Genomic DNA, 9,931 nt, shown 5'->3' on the forward strand with positions numbered 1-9,931 from the left:
ACCCACACCCAAAGCCACACACATACACACGCCCGAAAGTATTTGCACAATGTGGAGCAAACAAGCTGGGAGACATTTACATATAATAAACCAAAATTTCATTTGTTTATAGTGGATGCTCTGTAAAGTGACGCAACGGAGATTATTTTACAGTGGTCATAAATGGTTGGGAATTATAGTTATTAATTATGGTATAAATCAGCAGTACGACAAACAAACCTAAATACTCGGGGGTTTCAAAATAAAAACACGAAGCGCTTTTACAATACCTCTATTAAGAATAGTATCTTTCAAAATATAAATAAAAAATATTTTAAAAAAATATTGATGAATACAATGAAATATTATATTTAATATTTCAAACATCATATGCCTTTTAAGCTTAAGCGAATTAAATTAAAGCTTATTTCATTGAAAATATTAATTAAATGCTATTTCATGCTTAACAAATGTTTTTTATTATTAAGTAATCGTAGGAAGTGCTCACTGTACTTCGCTTGACAAGTTATGGATATTTTTTGCGAGCGGCAGCCGTTTAATGAGTTTGCCTAACATGATATGACGCGGAAACGACCCTCGGGCGCTTCGAGCTGTCAACAATATGCATTCAATTGGATGCATTTCCTCCGGTAGGTCAACTGCAACTGCAATTTGACCAATTCGCTTTCAGCATTTAATTAAAAAATATGTTTACTTATTCGTGCATGTGTGTGGAAATCCTGAATAGCCGAAAACCACATAAATCTGTTAATTTTATCAGACTGATTTAGGGGTTTGGTAGCGCTATATTTTTTTCCCCCTATTTTTGCCAAGGCTTAGAGAAAGTGGCATTTGCGGCATTAGCCTAATGCTATTTCACAAATCCACATAGAGTAACGAACTGTTTATGCTCGCAAATCCCCCAAGAGGTTGGGTTCCGGTGACTCTAGTGATTAGCCAGCGAAAATCCCGAGACCAAAACAAAATCTCAGGATAATGCGGCACGTTGTTAGCAAACCGCGATGAAAAATAAGGACGAAGCTGGGGAGACTCTTTTCGCATTTCTCGTTTATTTTATGGCCCGATAGAGAGTCTTTGTCAACATTAATAGGATTTTTTATTGTTTTGTGTTTGTTATTAAGAGCCGTTAAAAGTCGTTTTACTATAACTTTTTTAGCATTTAAATATTTTTGGTTTGTTTCTTATTGACAATTTCAATATAAAAAAATAAAGTTTATATTAATAATATTTTAAACGGGAATCCTAATATTTAACAATTCGTCAATTTCATAATAGATTAATTAATATAACACTCTCCAAAACGTATTTGTTTTCGCACATTCACAAAATTGGGTCAAAATCTGTTTGTGAGCACTTAATAACCATGTATATAAATCACTGATAATCCGCTGCCTTGCTTTTTCGAGGCTCTTCTCGGGAAACGCCAAAAAGTAGGCAATGCTTTTGATAAGATCAACTTGGTGGCACTCTCTTGGTGTGTTAATGTGTGTTCTTTGGGGAAGCTTGTGGGGTTTGGGGGATTGCGGGTTGAATACACACTTGTTGAGAGAGTTACTAAACGCACACACACGCATATTAAGATTTCCCCACCAACACACACACACACGCACACACACACGAACGCATTTGGTTGAGGGCGTGCTAAAAAAGTTTTCCATAATTGACGACAAGCCACGGGATCCCCAACCCACTTTCTCCCATTTTCCCCACTTTCTCCTGGTGTTCCCCTTTTTTCAGGCAGATGATAATGACGATGATGATGGGCAAATATTTTACGTCATTAATTAGCGCATGGCAGCGCGCTTGAAACTATAACGTAATGCGATAACACCACCAACAACAACAACGCCGACAGCATAAACTATTATGTGCAAAATTTTTAATGACGTTAGCGGATGGGTGGTGCTGTGGGTGGTGCAGGCTAACAAAGGGATGCCAGGATAAAAAACAAAAAGAACATTGTTCAAGGCATTTGCATACCTCTTTTCTCCCTCCTCGCATTTTTTTATATACGCTACCAGGTCGTAAAATAATTTTGGATAACTATGCAATGCTGTTTAATTCAGCATATATACAAAAACCAGAAAATAAATATTATTGATTTAAGTCATTTTAAATCTTAATTATACGTATATATGAATTAAGTTTTCTTTTGTTGTGTAACTATGGTATATTTATTTTATTTATATTGTTACCAACTAGAGTAGTAACAAAATTCGTTGCGAAAGAGAAACTTTTCTTTTACAACTTTGATTGGTAATTTTTGACAACTAATTATCCGGCGACTGATGACATTATTGACGGTTTGCTGTAACCAAAGTCTTAATAAACCAATTAGTTCTCACTATTTTGCAAGAGTGTTGCAATTTTCGCATTTCCAAGTTAGCTTCTTTTTTTTTTTGGTTTCTTTGCGCTGTAATTTTTGATGCCCTTATAATTAAATTATTTAGCGCGAATTTTGTGCACAGTTGTTTTCTTTCCCACATACAAACACACACACACACACACACACATACAGACACGAACAGAGTCACACTCACGCACACATTAGATATGTTATCATTACTGCTCCCACCCACTTCCCCCCCACAAAATCTCACCCTCTCTTTCGCACACTGCTCCAGTTCATCTCTCACTCGGCGGATAATGAGAATTTAAATCGCAATAAAGTGGCGCTGGAAAAGAACGAGAAGTAACAAGCTAAAATAAATGTTTAGTTGAATTCTGGGTTGGGTAGCTTGGATTAAAAGGCACCCCATCCCCTTTCTCTCTTCCTCTTCTCTCTTGCGATGGGGCAAACATAAATGGGCGCTGAGGGGGCGTGGCAGCGGCAGACAGTGAAAGTGTTGCCGACTCAGGGACCGTCTGCAACCGAAGTATCTACGAGTATCTGTATCTGTATCTATACCCACATACGTGGTTGGAATAATAGCTCAGATAAACCAAAATTGTCTGGATTTTATTTCCACATTTGCGAAACTGTAGAATGTTTAAAGGAAATTACTATGGCATACATAACACACGAATTTTAATAGGGTTTTTTAATAAACAAAATTGGGATTAAAATCATTTTGTTTTTGGTATGATTTCCACCAGAATGTTTTTAATTCTTTAATAGTTTTTAAACAGAATAAGCAGAGGATCAAATACATTAGTAAAACAAGTCAATTATACACGCTTAATTTAAAACAATTATCTTTAACTTTTCATGCCCACTGCTTCTATAATAATAATAAAGAAAAATAATATACCTATTTCCTTATAATACTAATTAATATCAAATATCAATAACTTAATGTTATTGCTATATATCAAAGCTATTTGTATGCCCACAGCTGTACGTCTTCGTCTGCACATCCGGTGTGTACTTGTGTTTGTATGCCTGTGCGTGCGTTAATAAAATGTAATTCTGAAGCGAATTTAAGGCGAACCTCGAACGCATCCTCCGCCGGAGTCATAATCAGAGTAACAGTCGTAGTCGCAGTCGCAGTGGCAGTCGTCCTTACTTTGCAGTCATAGTCACCGACGAACTCCGTCCCGACTAAGGAGATTATGAATTTCCCGATGGGATATTCCCGCAAGCAGTTTCGCTCGGAGGGATCCAAAAATCACGAGTTGAACTTTCCGAGGGATAATTACGCTTTATTAAGCAGGAAAAGCGAATCCAATGGAGTGAGGATATTTAATGGGATTCAGGTGTTCGAAATACTTTGCAACGGAGACATTTTCTGCAGTAAATAATTGTAAAAAACTTTATCTACAATAATTTATCTAAAAATGGGTAAGTCCTCTTTTTGAATAGCAATTAAAACTAACTCGATTAATAAATATAGTTTTATTTATACAGTTTTAAATTTTAAACATTTGATTAACATTTTTTTAGTATAGGAGAATTTAAATAATTAAAAAAAATATCAACATCTGTGCTACAAAAATAAGTATATATACATAGGTACTTGTATATATATACTTATAAAGTAAGCTACCAAAGGAATTTGCACTACTAAAAATTAAATATTTGGATCTACAAAATATCATGCTAGTATACTAATATACAAATAGTAAGCACTTTTTTCCAAACCTATGTATATTTTAAAACATTTTAGAACTGTCTGTAATTAGTCGACGGAATGGGGTAGGATAACGGCGGAGTCCTTGTTGCAGACGGAGCCTGCGGCACAGACACATAAATGCTTATTAGCATTAGCAGCGCATTATGAGCATTCACAGAACACACGCACACACACCTTTTTCCAAGGGGAGAGGGGGAAGGTGTGGGTGGTGGGTGGTGCGGGGAATCCCCAACTTTCCAGCCCGACAAGCGCCAGGAATATCGGGTTGAGCTGGCATTTGGCATTTGCCACCGCCAGCCATTGTTGTTTGGGGAATATTGTCAGGCGAGTTGTGTGTTTGCTCGATGCTGTTCGGGCTTTGAATTTTGCATTCCGCATCCTGCATCCAACATCCTGCATCCTGCATCCTGCATCCGGATCCCGACTGGATACGCGTCCCAACCGGCGGCATTGAGCTGCAATTAGAGCCTGAGTGACAGCCGCCATGCTAATCAGCTCCCTTTTTGGACTCAGAAGTCGGCTAATGTCACATAGAGCTAGCATTTGTAATGAATGGAGCTTTTCATTGAACAGTTTTCCAAAATTGTTGTTTACAATTCGATTTCGTTATTGCGATATTTATTTTTGGTTTTATAATTGGAAAAAGAACAGTTGGGAACATCTTTAGTTTCAAATGTTTAAAAGTTATGGAAACAAAAGTAAATAAATATTTTCTGAGGTTACTCCATAATTTTTCTTTGTTCTTCGTTTTCCTGGAAATTATTTTACTTAAAAATTTGTTGGTACTTTGATTTTCTTATCAATAATTGAATGTGTCATTTAATTTCATTGCTACAAGTAAAGCTTATATAAAATTCTCTTTTAACTGCGAATTTTAATTAGTACATTACTTTTCTTTTTTTTTCCCTTCGAACTGCATTTGGGCCATGGCCAATTCTCTGACCCTTTGTTGCGACTGTACTTGAGTAGGATGGAAATTTCGGTTGCAAGCTTGGCTCGTCTTCAAAACACTGCAGCCAGATATTAACCAGTTACTGTGTTACTTCTACTCAGCACTTTTCTTTTAGCTCGCTATTTTCTTCTTTTTTTTTTTGTGTTAATAACCCCTTCGTTGTCGTTGTTCTTCGCTGATTTCGTCACGCGCAACCGGAAATTACTTTTCAGTTTTTTTGTTGCCACTTTTTTTTTTTGTTTTTTGCCGCAGCACCACGAGTAGTTCACACTTGGCAGATGCGACTTCGCCGGCGGGAGGTGACATCGCCCCCACTTTTCGCTGCAGTTCCTCCTCGAGTGCTGGCTTTTTTCTATCGATAACAAAAGGAAGCCTTATTAGAGTGTTCCTTTATTTGAATGCCACATTTCACGCCGTGTGGGGGATAAATGCGAGGATTTCCAGCGGGGGGTGGAGATGGTGGGTTCTATTGTGAGAGTTGGTCTTTTTTTTTGTCAGCTGGCTCACAAGCTCTCCGGATTCTCCGAAAACCCCGGAATCCCCCGCGTCGCCGGAGTCCCGATCTCCGACAAGTTGCCATTGTCAGCCATTGTGGGGTCCTTTGTTTTAGCTTGGGCTTTGTCAGCCGGGCCAGCTCCTTCAGCTGGCTGCTAAACCCCTCCTCCCTCACCTTCGTTCCCCCCTGTGTTTCCCTTGCCACTTCTCCAATCCTCCAATCCTCCAGTCCACCACCCGCCTTCCCGGCCTTTCTGTACTTTCCTTGGCCGCCGTCAGTGGCAACTTTTCATTAACCAAAAAAGAGCTGCCGTTGGTTAGTTGGTAAGGATAGCATCAAAGATGCCGCCCTGACACATGCTTAAAAACACTTATCGTTGGACACTGCGGAAAATGGGGGAGCGCAAGAAGAAATCGGGGAAATTATAGTTTTTAAATGGCATTAAGCTCTTATTTATATTTGCCAGTTATCTTTAGTTTTAAAGTTTTAAAATTATTTAATCTGTCGCATATATAACATATTGCTAAGAATATTTTTTAACAATTTTTAAAACTATTTGAATAACAACCGAACGTTAAATAACTACACTATTGAATAATTTTCTAATTGATAAACAATGTAAAAAAAAAATCGTTTAGAAATTTATAAGTATAAAGCTTATGAATTGGACCCTTTTTACATAATTTACTAGTATATTCCATTTTGTATTACAAAATTTATTTTGGTAGAGTTCGAATGACCCTTACTGTTTTTTAGTTTTAGGATAAAAAAATAAAATAGGTAACTTGAGATTAAATAACTTCCAAAAAAAGGAAAACGAGCGTTTCTAAATATTACAGTTGCTTATTTTTTTAGTAAGTAAGTAGTAATATTTATTCAACACTTACTCTTGTTTTGATTTGCTATTACTATTATTTACTAAGACTATTTACTATTATAAAAGTAATTATTTTCTTTCAGTGCACTATTAGCGAGTCCTATTTAGCCGAAAATGAAGCCAGAAAACAACTGTGTCGGTCGGTCAGCGGCGCGAATCGACGACTTGTGATCAGATTTCATCATTGAGTGCCTGGACGTGTCCACTTTAAATGCCAAATTAAACCGAATAAGCGCCGATTTTGTCCGGGGCCCTGAACTTTCGGGCGGGAAGAGCAACAGACGTCTGGCCGGAAAAGCCGGCTGGCAAGAAAAGCACAGGGGGAAATGGGTGGGAAGGTGGAAAGGGGGGTTGGGGTTTCGGTGGCAGTGAAACGCGAAGATGGATGGATGTGAATGTGTGAGGGACATCAACTAATTGAAATTGCGCGCCAATTTTGTGGCTAAGCCCGAGTCAGCTTTTGGCCCTGGAATTCTTGGGGAGTCTGAGTCCGAGGCCGAGGTTCGAATCCAAAAACCGAGACACCGCCGAGTCGCCGAGTCCCCGAGTCCGAGTTCGAGTCTTTATGGCCAAGTGTCATGCGCACAAGTACGATGGCCAAGAAGTGAGTTCGGCTCGCGGCGAAAAATTCCCGAGACGGCGAACGAGAATTCCACATTGCACTTCGTGCGTTGTCGTGGGTCGGGAAAAACACAACAAATTGGCATTGGGAACTGGGCGGTTGTGCGTGTGTGTGTGGACTCATTCGTCTGGCCAAAATATCGGCGAGTGAGTGCAGTTAACGTCGGTATCTGCAGGAACTCGCATCGTTGACGGCAGCGGCGTTTCAGTTGTTGAGCGGCGGTCCAACGGTGCGTATGCGTATTTCGTTCGGTCCACGGTGCGTATGCTCAACCAGCGCGTGTTATTTGACCCACAGAGCGAGTAAAAGGCAGCAATGGTGTGTTTTGTTGTGGCGTCTTCTTCGTGTTTGTTGTGAGTCTTCTTCGCGCGATATAATTTTTTTTTTTAAATAAATCGTATTGGCCCCGGTTACCCATCACATCATCCACGGCAATACTTTGTATTTTTTTTGCTTTTTGTTTGTGTTCGTTTGTTCGTTTGTTTTGGGTTCGCAATACGCACGGAATGAAATCAACAAATAACCAAGGCAAAAGACCCCAGTGAAGAAGGTGTGTGAGCGAAAAAGCGATAGAGTGTGTGCAATGTCGGTCTTCGGTTTTCGGTTACCATTGATGAATGGCAAACAAATTGAATGGCAAATGGCCGGTGAATATTAAGGGGCCAACTGAAAGAAAGAGAGAGAGAAAAACCACAGAGCCAAGCCAAAATCAAATCACACGTGTGTTCGTCTGACAGCCGTATCCATTTCGTTTTTTGGGAAGGTAAGTTCCGCCCGATAATTGGCTAAATGCTATGGCAACATATACTTCGATCTCCGATTTCCTGACAACCCTTAAGGGCTTAGATCATTACCGGGGATTAACCTTTTTCTGTTAAAATTGTAAGATGAGAGGGGAATGTCACAACTTTAGCGCCTTGGGCAAAAATGTGTTCGAATCCTTAAGTCTGCTGCCACAACAACTGTGTGTGTGTGTGTTTGCGTGGGTGTGTGTGTGTGTGTGTCTGATTTGTTAGGCTAATGGAAATTCAATGGCTTTTACATTTTCACTCGAATTGTTGAGTTCATTGGGGTTTTGTGTGCGGCCAATTATGGAAATAAAGCGCTCTTAATTTTTTAGCGAAAGTGCGGAACGAGTGTAGCAAGTTATTGAGTTATCGATTCTGGGTTATTGGGGAACTAATGATGGATGTTTGCGATTGTAAATAGGCATAAACTACGCTTATACATATCTAACTATGTTGACTTGTATACGCATTTATTTGAGAATTATGATATGATTCTCATAATAAAACCTTTTCCGATCGATAAGCTTCTACCGATTATTCAAAATTGGTATCGCAAGATTATTCAAATTTATCGACACAGGTTTGGAATTTTAATAAAAATTATTAAATATCGAAGTTATTATTATCCTCAATAAAAATAAGTTATCGTACATCGATAATTATCGCTCATTAGAAGTTTGATTCTAATTCAGATTGGCTAACTACTTAATTTAAAAGGTGTTGGGTTCGATTATTTGTTACCTTTACACTACCAAATAATATACTTATAATATAATTATTTTATTAGCTAAATTAAGCATGATTTGATTTCTACTTTAAATTTTAAGTCAATCAACTACATTATTGTTAACAGATTATATAATCATTGTAAGAGTGGGTTATTGAAATGCTTGCCAAAACAAATTTATTACCTACCAATCTGATTAATTTTACCCAGCATACTGTCGAAATATCAGCCTTGTATCAACATCATTCGATATCCCTACGTATTTTAAAATGAAGTGGATCCTTGCTCTGCATATTTATACAGCCCCCCTTTATTTGTAGCCCTCTTAAACTCCGGGGAGGCATTAACCGGGATCAACTGAGCCGGAATATTTCAATGTATGGCGCAAATGAATCGAAAATTTGTTTGCCAAACGCTTTCACCCAGGGGTCTAATTCGATTTGGTCAACTGCAGCTAATAAGGTCAGACCATGTGTGTGCTAGTTTTTGACCGGCAATATTTAGCATTTTACACGACACCAGATTTATGGAGCAGATGCCCGTGGAGGCAGCTCCATCATCCGAATCGAATGTCGTTAATAATGGGGAACTGGCCGGGGGCCGAATGCATTTCATAATAATTAAATTAAAATCTGTTTATTTATGCACTTAAGCCGCAGCAGTGCCAGCACAAAAATAGCAATAATAATAATAATAAACACTAGTAATAATAATAAGGCTTACAACCATTTTTGGGGCGGTCATTCGAATGAAATATCTAGATTAAATATTATTTATAATTAAAGCAAACAACTGTCGGGTGAAACCCGCTACCGAATTTGCAGTAATTAAAACAAAACAAAACAAAACAAAAATGTATGCATAAACATGCCTAGGCATTTGTATTTAAATCAATATTGCGGCCAAGCCAAAATGGCTGTCGAAACACTTTCGCAACGAGCAAAACTAATTTGAAATTGAAATAAGTCTGATCTCGTTGTGGAATTGCTGCAGCTGCAGCTGTCGACTGATTGAGATTCAAATTTCATATTTACCTCGCCTTCTCCGTAATCCCTCAATTAGCCCGGGAAATAAAGAGATTGCCAGTTGAGTGGATGAGTTTCCTCGGGCCGAAGAGCCTGCCAAATGAAAATTAAATATTTATGGCAACTATTGGGTCACGGCGCTTGTACGTCGTACAAAGTCCTTAATGCGTTGACAGTGGCGTAGCTGTTGGTTTGTTGGTTTGCTGGTTGCATTTTCCGTGGGGGGAAATCGGAGGGGATTGCACATCCCTTTGTGCAGCAAAGGAAAATCAACCCACAAAGAAAAAAGCTCGGGAACATGAGCCCCCACCGAAAAATTAAATCATAATTGAAAGAAATGGAAGACAAAAAAACTAAATGTTTTTTGCAAG

This window comes from Drosophila ficusphila, unplaced genomic scaffold (assembly GCF_018152265.1).
Source record: "Drosophila ficusphila isolate 14025-0441.05 unplaced genomic scaffold, ASM1815226v1 contig_197, whole genome shotgun sequence".
In the NCBI taxonomy this organism is placed as follows: Eukaryota; Metazoa; Arthropoda; class Insecta; order Diptera; family Drosophilidae; genus Drosophila; species Drosophila ficusphila.